Raw genomic sequence first — 8,601 nt, 5'->3', positions numbered from 1 at the left:
CTGGGCACAGGGCAGCAGGGAGTCTGGAGTGCTGACCCTGAGCTGGCACCATTGGAGTGCTGACCCTCTGGTAGTGAGTCCACAGGCCTGGGGAGGTGAGCACCAGGCCGGCGATGTGGTAGAGAGTGCTCACGGGCCGGCCAAGGCTTCCTGAAGGAGGAGGGCCTCTGTTGAGTCTAGATGATTCCCAGAGGCTGAGATCGGGGACGAGGACATCCCAGGGAGAAGGAACAATAGTACGCCCAAAGACCAGGATGAGTTTGGCAGATGGAGGCATGTTGAATGGGTGCAGGAGAAGGAGCAAAAATGTAGGTGGTGTCAGATCCAAGTGGATTTGAGGGGCCAGTTCAGGAACTGGAATCCTATCTCAAGGGCAATGGGAAGCTCTTGCAGGGAAGAGAGTAGACTGGATGGATAGAGGCTGCAGAGGGATAAAGAGGTTGCTCCATTTTCCTAATCGGGAAGGAGGCCTGAGGCCTGAGCTAGGGTGGGGGTCCAGCGGCAGAGAGAGGTGGTTTGGGAATTGACAGTTGAGATGCAAGTGAGCTATCAGCTCAGTCTGCCAGGTCACCTCTCGCTGCACTGCGTTGCTTGACAGGTGGAAGGTTGGCTGGCTTGTGACAGACTTCTTGGCCCTACTAGCAAAACCCCCCTCACTCCTTCTTGCCCCCACCCCCCAGCCCTCGTGCTAACTCCCTGCTTGCTGTAGAAGGTGTTTCTGAGCCTGAGCCTCTGGTAAGGTAGGCCATAGGCCTCACCTGGCCTACTTCAAATTCTTTTCCGGACCAGCTGCCTTGCCAAGGAAGGCTTGCCTCTCCATTCTGTTTCTCTAAAGGTGCTTCCCCTCAAGGTTGTACAACCAGTGGTAACTGCATTCTCTGCCAAAGGTGTCTCTGCCTCGGTGGGGCCCCACACCTTGGAGCTGACTAGAGAGCCCAACCCACATGGATGCCTGTACCAGGATGACCTAGTAGTTGCTGTACTTTGCCCTGGTTCCTTGTAACAGCTGTGTCATCTCACCTCATACTATTCCATAAAGCTACCTGCCATCTGCCCAGTTTCCTCTTGACCAATTTCTCTTTTTGGTTATTAATATTTTTGTGCCTTCAGACACAAGGCTGCATTCCTTCATTCCTTCACCCTAAAGCCCCAGCATGGGCATACCCACCCTGTGCTGAATGGTCCTGGAACTCAACCAAGCCTGGTTTCCATCCTTGGGCCTCTGGGCTTGTGGGGGTGGTGGACGTTGACACAAACACATCTGTTCCCTGAGTGATCAGCGGTGGGGAAAAGGGAAGATAAGGCACCACATGCTACCAAAAGGTGGAGGAGGTGGTCACTGCGCAAGTATCATCTCCACTGCTTCGCTCTAATCCAAGCAACCTACCTCCTGGATGCTGCAATAGCCTAACTTGGCTCCCTGCGTTCATCAACACCTATCCCCCAACCTACTTTCCAGATAGTAGCCAGAGTGCTCCCTTAAAAGTGTATATCAGATTGAGTCACTTCTCTCAAGACCTGCCAATGGTCCATCCCATCCAGAATAACATCCAGCGTCCTTGTTTCCCATGAGGCCCTGTGTGAAGTGGCCCTTGCCCACCTCTCCAGCCCCACCTTGGGTGTCTCCTCCCATTCACTGTGCTCCAGCCACATGGGCACCTTTTGGTTTCCTGTTCATCTCAACCAGGTCCATGCATCACAGCCTTGGTGTTAGCTGTCCCTGAGCCTGGAACACTCAGCGCCAGTGTTACCTCCCCTGATCACCCACTGGTTAAGCAGTTGCCCTGACCCTTCCTAATGTCACCCTTTGTACTTGGCATTATCACTGTCTGGGACCATATGATTTTTTTTGTCTCAACTCCAGCTTCCTGAGAGCTGCGCTTTGTCTTGCTCATCACTGTATGCTTGGTATGTGGAATGGTGCTTATAAGGCGCTCAATTCTGTGAACATTAAGTGAGCGTGCACTAGGGGCCAGGCTTGTACTGGGTGCTGGGACTGCGGTGATGAGTGATGGGTTCTTGGCCTCTTGGAGCTTACATTCTGGAGGGTACTTGCTGAATGACCAGAGGACGGGAGGCACCTGGTGTGCAGTGAAGACCCTCACTAATGCATGGAGTAATGCATTTACTCTTCATCAGGTAAAAGGGGGGGGCGTGTATTGAATGACATTTACCAAGTACTTACTATGACCATTTTAGGCACTTAACAGTTACCATTTAATTCACCTAGTTACCAAATCGTTGGCTTGCTTGTGATAGACTTGTTGGCCCTACCCTTGCCATGTCCCATTTTATAGAAAGGTGACACACTTTGCCCAAGGGCCCACAGCTAGAAGTGGGGGAATGGGAATAAAAAAATGGTATCAGTTTATGTCAGAATCTATGCAGTGAGCTTCCTAGTATCCGCTGGTGCTGAGGCAGAGAGGAGTGACAGCATAAGCCAACCACTTCCTCTTCCTGTCTGACCACTGGTCCGGTGGCATCAAGACCCTTTAAGTCATATGGCCACTGCCTGTTTTCGCCTTTCCTCCCTTCCTGGGTGCACTGCCACAGCTTCTTGCCTGGTCTTCCCTATCTCCAGGCTGGTCTCCAATGGTCCGTATCACAGTTGGGTGGCCCTTTAATTTTTAAAGAAATCATACATGATGCTCAGTTGACTTATTTTAAAAAATACATATTTTTATTGATTTCAGGGAGGAAGAGAAAGGGAGAAAGAAAGAGAAACATCAATGATGAAAGAGAATCATTGATTGGCTGCTTCCTGCATGCCCCTTACTGGGGATCAAGCCTGCAACCTGGGCACAGCCTTTGACCAGAATTGAACACAAGACCCTTCAGTATGCAGGCTGATGCTCTATCTACTGAGCCAAACCAGCTAGGGTGATGCTCAGTTTATTTCTGTATCATATGTTCTCCATTTCTGTTGCCGGATCCACAAGATAATTAAGTGGTAGTGGTAATAATTTTCTAATAGTTTATCTTGTTACCTCAGATTATTATTCAGTGCTCTGATTATTGTAGTGTTAAAAAATAAACAAACAAAAAACAACCTAAAACATAGTGGCTTGAAAAAAATCACAATTTCTTAAGTCCAGAATTCAGGCAGAACTTGGGTGGTTAATACTTCTGCTCTATGTGGCATTAACTGGAGTCATTCTCCAATGATAGTCAGCTGACAGATGACCTAGGCTGAAGTGACTAAAATGATTTCACTTACATTTATGCTGCTTTGGTGGGCACAGCTGATAGATAGGTTCAGCTGGGCCCTTCCCCACTCCATGCAGACTCAGGGCCTCTCCACATGGTCACTGAAGCAGGGTGGTCAGACTTTTTACATGGTAGCTCAGGGCTCCAAGAGTGAGCATTCTGCCCTGGCCAGTGTGGCTCAGTTGGTTGGGCATCATCCCGTGCACCGAAAGGTTGCTGTTTGATTACTGGTCAGGGCACATGCCCTGGGTTGTGGACTTGATCCCCAGTAGGGGGCATGCAGGAGACAGCTAGTCGATGTTTTGCTCTCACATCAATGTTTCCCTCTCCCTTTCTCTCTCTAAAAAACAACAAAAAAATTTTTTTTAAAGAGTGAGCATTCTAAGGAGCCCTTCCAGAAGCTGCAAGCCTTCTTCTTTTTTTTTTTTTTTAGTTAAGGTATTACAAATGTGTCCTCATCCCCCCCAGTAACCCCCAACCTCCCTCCGCCCCGCCCCGCACACTCATGCTCCCATCCCCCTGTTGTCCATGTCCATTGGTCTGGCTTATATACATGTATAGAAGTCCTTCAGTTGATCTCTTCCCCTTACCCCCGCCCTTCCCTACTTTCCTTCTGGGGATTGATAGCCTGATCGCTGTTTCTCAGTCTTTGGATCTGTCCCTTTTCATCAGTCTATGTTGTTCTCTATATTCCACAAATGAGTGAGATCATGTGGTATTTAGCTTTCTCTGACTGGCTTATTTCACTTAGCATAATGCTCTCCAGTTCCATCCATGCTGTTGCAAAAGACAAGAGTTCCTTTTTTTTTTTTTTTTTTTTTTTTTTTACCTCAGCATAGTATTCCATTGTGTATATGTACCACAGTTTTCTAATCCACTCATCTGCTGATGGGCACTTAGGCTGTTTACAAATCTTAGCTATGGTGAATTGTGCTGCTATGAACATAGGGGTGCATATATCCTTTCTGATTGGCGTTTCTGGTTTCTTGGGATATAGTCCTAGTAGTGGGATTACTGGGTCAAATGGGAGTTCCATTTTTAGTTTTTTGAGGTATCTCCATACTGTTCTCCACAGTGGCTGCACCAGTCTGCATTCCCACCAGCAGTGCAGAAGGGTTCCTTTTTCTCCACATCCTCTCCAACACTTGTTGTTTATTGATTTGTTGATGATAGCCATTCTGACAGGTGTGAGATGATAACGCATTGTCGTTTTCATTTGCATCTCTCGTATAATTAGTGACTTTGAGCATGTTTTCATATGTCTTTCGGCCTTCTGTATGTCCTCTTTCGAAAAGTGTCTATCTAGGTCCGTTGCCCATTTTTTTTATTGGATTGTTTATCTTCCTTTTGTTAAGTTTCATGAGATCCCTGTAAATGTTGGAAATTAAACCCTTATCGGTGGTATCATTGGTAAATATGTTCTCCCATTTAGTGGGTCTTCTTATTGTTTTGTTGATGGTTTCCTTTGCTGTGCAAAAGCTTTTTATTTTGATGTAGTCCCATTTGTTTATTTTCTCTTTAGTTTCCATTGCCCTAGGAGCATTATCAGAGAAGAAATTCCTTCGGCATATGTTTGCAATTTCGCTGCCTGTGGATTCCTCTAGTATTTTTATGGTTTCCCGTCTTACGTTTAAGTCTTTTATCCATTTTGAGTTTATTTTTGTGTATGGTGTGAATTAGTGGTCTAGTTTCATCTTTTTGCATGTATCTGTCCAATTTTCCCAACACCATTTATTGAAGAGACTGTCTGGACTCCATTGTAGGCTCTTGCCTCCTTTGTCGAATGTTAATTGGGCATAGTGGTTTGGGTCGATTTCTGGGGTCTCTATTCTATTCCATTGATCTATATGTCTGTTCTTGTGCCAGTACCAAGCTGTTTTAAGAACAGTGGCTTTGTAATACAGTTTGATATCTGGTATTGAGATCCCACCTACTTTGTTCTTCTTTCTCAGGATTGCTGCAGCTATTCGGGGTCTTTTTTAATTCCAGATGAATTTTTGGAACGTTCGTTCTAGATTTGTGAAATATGCCATTGGTAATTTAATGGGGATTGCATTGAATCTATAGATTGCTTTGGGTAGTATGGACATTTTGATGATGTTGATTCTACCAATCCATGAACACGGTATGTTCTCCCATCTGTTTATGTCTTCCTCTATCTCTTTTTTCAGTGTCCTGTAGTTTTGGGCATATAAGTCTTTTACCTCCTTAGTTTATTCCTAGGTATTTTAATTTTTTTGGTGCAATGGTAAATGGGATTGCTTTTGTAGTTTCACTTTCTGTAAGTTCACTATTGGTGTAAAGAAATGCCATGGATTTCTTAGCATTAATTTTGTATCCTGCTACATTGCCGAATTCATTTATTAAGTCTAATAATTTTTTTGATGGAGTCTTTAGGGTTCTGTATGTACAGTATCATGTTATCTGCAAATAAGGACAGTTTTACTTCTTCTTTTCCAATCTGGATGCCTTTTATTTCTTCTTCTTGTCTGATCACAACGGCTAGTACTTCCAGTACTATGTTGAACAGGAGTGGTGAGAGGGGGCATCCCTGCCTTGTTCCTGTTTTTAGGGGGAATGGTTTTAGTTTTTGCCCATTGATTATGATATTGGCTGTGGGTTTGTCATATATGGCTTTTATTATGTTGAGGTATGATCCCTCAATTCCTATCTTGCTGAGAGTTTTTATCAAGAAAGGGTGTTGGATTTTGTCAAATGCTTTTCCTGCATCAATTGATATGACTATGTGGTTTTTTTTCTCTCAATTTGTTTATGTGATGTATCACATTTATTGATTTGCGGATATTGTACCATCCTTGCATCCCTGGGATAAATCCTACTTGGTCATGGTGTATGATCTTTTTGATGTACTGCTGGATCCGATTTGCTAGGATTTTGTTGAGGATTTTGGCATCTATGTTCATGAGGGATATTGGCCTATAATTCTCTTTCATTGTATTGTCTTTATCTGGTTTTGGGATTAGGGTGATGCTGGCTTCATAGAATGAGCTGGGAAGTGTTCCTTCCTCTTGGATCTTTTGACATAGTCTGAGGAGGATGGGTTTTAGGTCTTCCTTGAATGTTTGGTAAAACTCCCCTGTGAAGCCGTCTGTCCCCGGGCTTTTGTTTGCTGGAAGCTTTTTGATTACTGCTTCGATTTCCTCCATAGTTATTGGCCTATTGAGATTTTTAGATTCTTCCTGGTTAAGTTTTGGAATGTTGTATTTTTCTAGGAATTTGTCCATTTCCTCCAGGTTGTCTAGTGTGTTGGAGTAGAGTTGTTCATAGTATTTTCTAACAATCCTTTGTATTACTATGGGGTCTGTTGTTATTTCTCCTCTTTCATTTCTGATTTTGTTTATTTGGGTCCTCTCTCTTTGTTTCTTGGTGAGCCTGGCTAGAGGTCCATCAATCTTGTTTATCTTTTCAAAGAACCAGCTCTTGGTTTTGTTGATCTTTTGTATTGTTTTTTTGGTCTCTATGTCGTTTATCTCCGCTCTGATCTTTGTTATTTCCTTCCTTCTGCTTACAGTGGGCTTTCTTTGTTGCTCTCTGTCTAACTCTTCGAGTTGTAGAGTTAGGCCATTTATTCTCATTGTTTCTTGTTTCTTGCAGTAGGCTTGTAGAGCTATGAACTTCCCTCTCAAGACTGCTTTTGCTGTGTCCCATAGGTTTTGGATTGTTGTGTTTTCATTGTCGTTTGTTGCCATGATGTTTTTTATTTCTTCTTTGATCTCACTGGTAACCCAGTCATTGCTTAATAGCATGCTATTTAGTCTCCATGTGTTTGATTTTTCTGGATTGTTTTTGTTGTAGTTGATTTCCAGTTTTATGCCTTTGTGGTCTGAGAAGATGCTTGATATGATTTCAATTTTCTTGAATTGGAAGAGACTTTGTCTGTGACCCAATCTATGGTCTATCTTTGAAGATGACAAATGTGCACCTGAGGAGAATGTATATTCTGTGGCTTTGGGGTGAAATGTTCTGAAGATGTCAATTAATTCCATCTGATCTAGTGAGTCATTTAGGATTGATGTTTCTTTGCTGAGTTTCTGTTTAGAGGATTTGTCCAGTGGAGATAATGGGGTGTTAAGGTCCCCTACTATGATTGTATTGCTGTCAATCTCTCCCTTGATCTCCTCCAGAAGATTTCTTACGTATTTGGGTGCTCCTATATTGGGTGCATATATATTTACCAGAGTTATTTCTTCTTGTTGGACTGCTCTCTTTAGTATTATGAAGTGGCCTTCTTGATCTCTTTTTATGTCCTTCACTTTGAGATCTAATTTGTCAGATATAAGTATTGCTACCCCGGCTTTTTTTTCACTTCCATTGGCCTGAAAAACCTTTTTCCATCCCTTCACCATCAGTCTGTGTGCATCTTTTTTTCTGAGGTGGGTTTCCTGTAGACGGCAGATATATGGGTCATGTTTTCTTATCCACTCATTTACCCTATGCCTTTTGACTGGGGCATTTAATCCATTTACATTTAAAGTTATTATTGATAGAAATTTGTTAGTCGCCATTTTTGTTCTTTACCGCTGCATTCCTTCTTTGTTTCCTATTTTTTCTATTTACAGCAGACCCTTTAGCATTTCTTGTATTGCTGGTTTGGTTGTAATAAACTCCCGCAGACCATTTTTGTCTGTGAAGCTCCTGATTTGACCCTCAATTTTGATTGATAGCCTCGCTGGGTACAGTATTCTTGGATTCAGACCCTTCCTTTGCATGACTTTGTATATTTCATTCCATTCCCTTCTTGCCTGATGTGTTTCTGTTGAGAAATTGGTCGCTAGTTTGATGGGGCATCCTTTGTAGGTAACTTTCTGTCTCTCTCTGGCTGCTTTTAAGATTCTTGCTTTGTCGTTGGTGTTTGCCAATTTAATTATTATGTGCCTTGGCATCAGTCTTTTCGGGTTCATTTTGTTTGGGACTCTGTGAGCTTCTTGGATTTGTGTGAGTTTTTTCTTCCCTATATCAGGGAAATTTTCTGTTACTATTTTTTCAAACAGGTTTTCTATTCCTTGCTCAGTTTCCTCTCCTTCTGGCACCCCTATTATTCGGATGTTGTTTCGTTTAGCGTTGTCCCAGAGTTCTCTTAGGCTCTCCTCCTGCTTTTTAATTTTTTTTTCTAGAAGCTGTTCTGTTTGGGTATTTTTTCCTACCTTGTTTTCTAGCTCACTGATGCGGTCCTCTGCTTCTTCTAGTCTACTGTTGATGCTTTCTATTGAGTTCTTTATAGCAGTGATGTCATTTTTCATTTCTTCTTGGTTTTTCTTCATTTCCTCGTGGTTCCTACACATATTGTTGAATTTGTCTTCCATTCTTTTCATCCACCTTATGGCCATTTCTCTGAATTCTTTTTCTGACAGGTTGCTTGCCTCCATTGCCTCC

The sequence above is a fragment of the Myotis nattereri genome (assembly GCF_964212035.1).
Source record: "Myotis nattereri genome assembly, chromosome: 3".
Classification (NCBI taxonomy): Eukaryota; Metazoa; Chordata; class Mammalia; order Chiroptera; family Vespertilionidae; genus Myotis; species Myotis nattereri.
Note: the sequence above shows the minus strand (reverse complement) of the source record.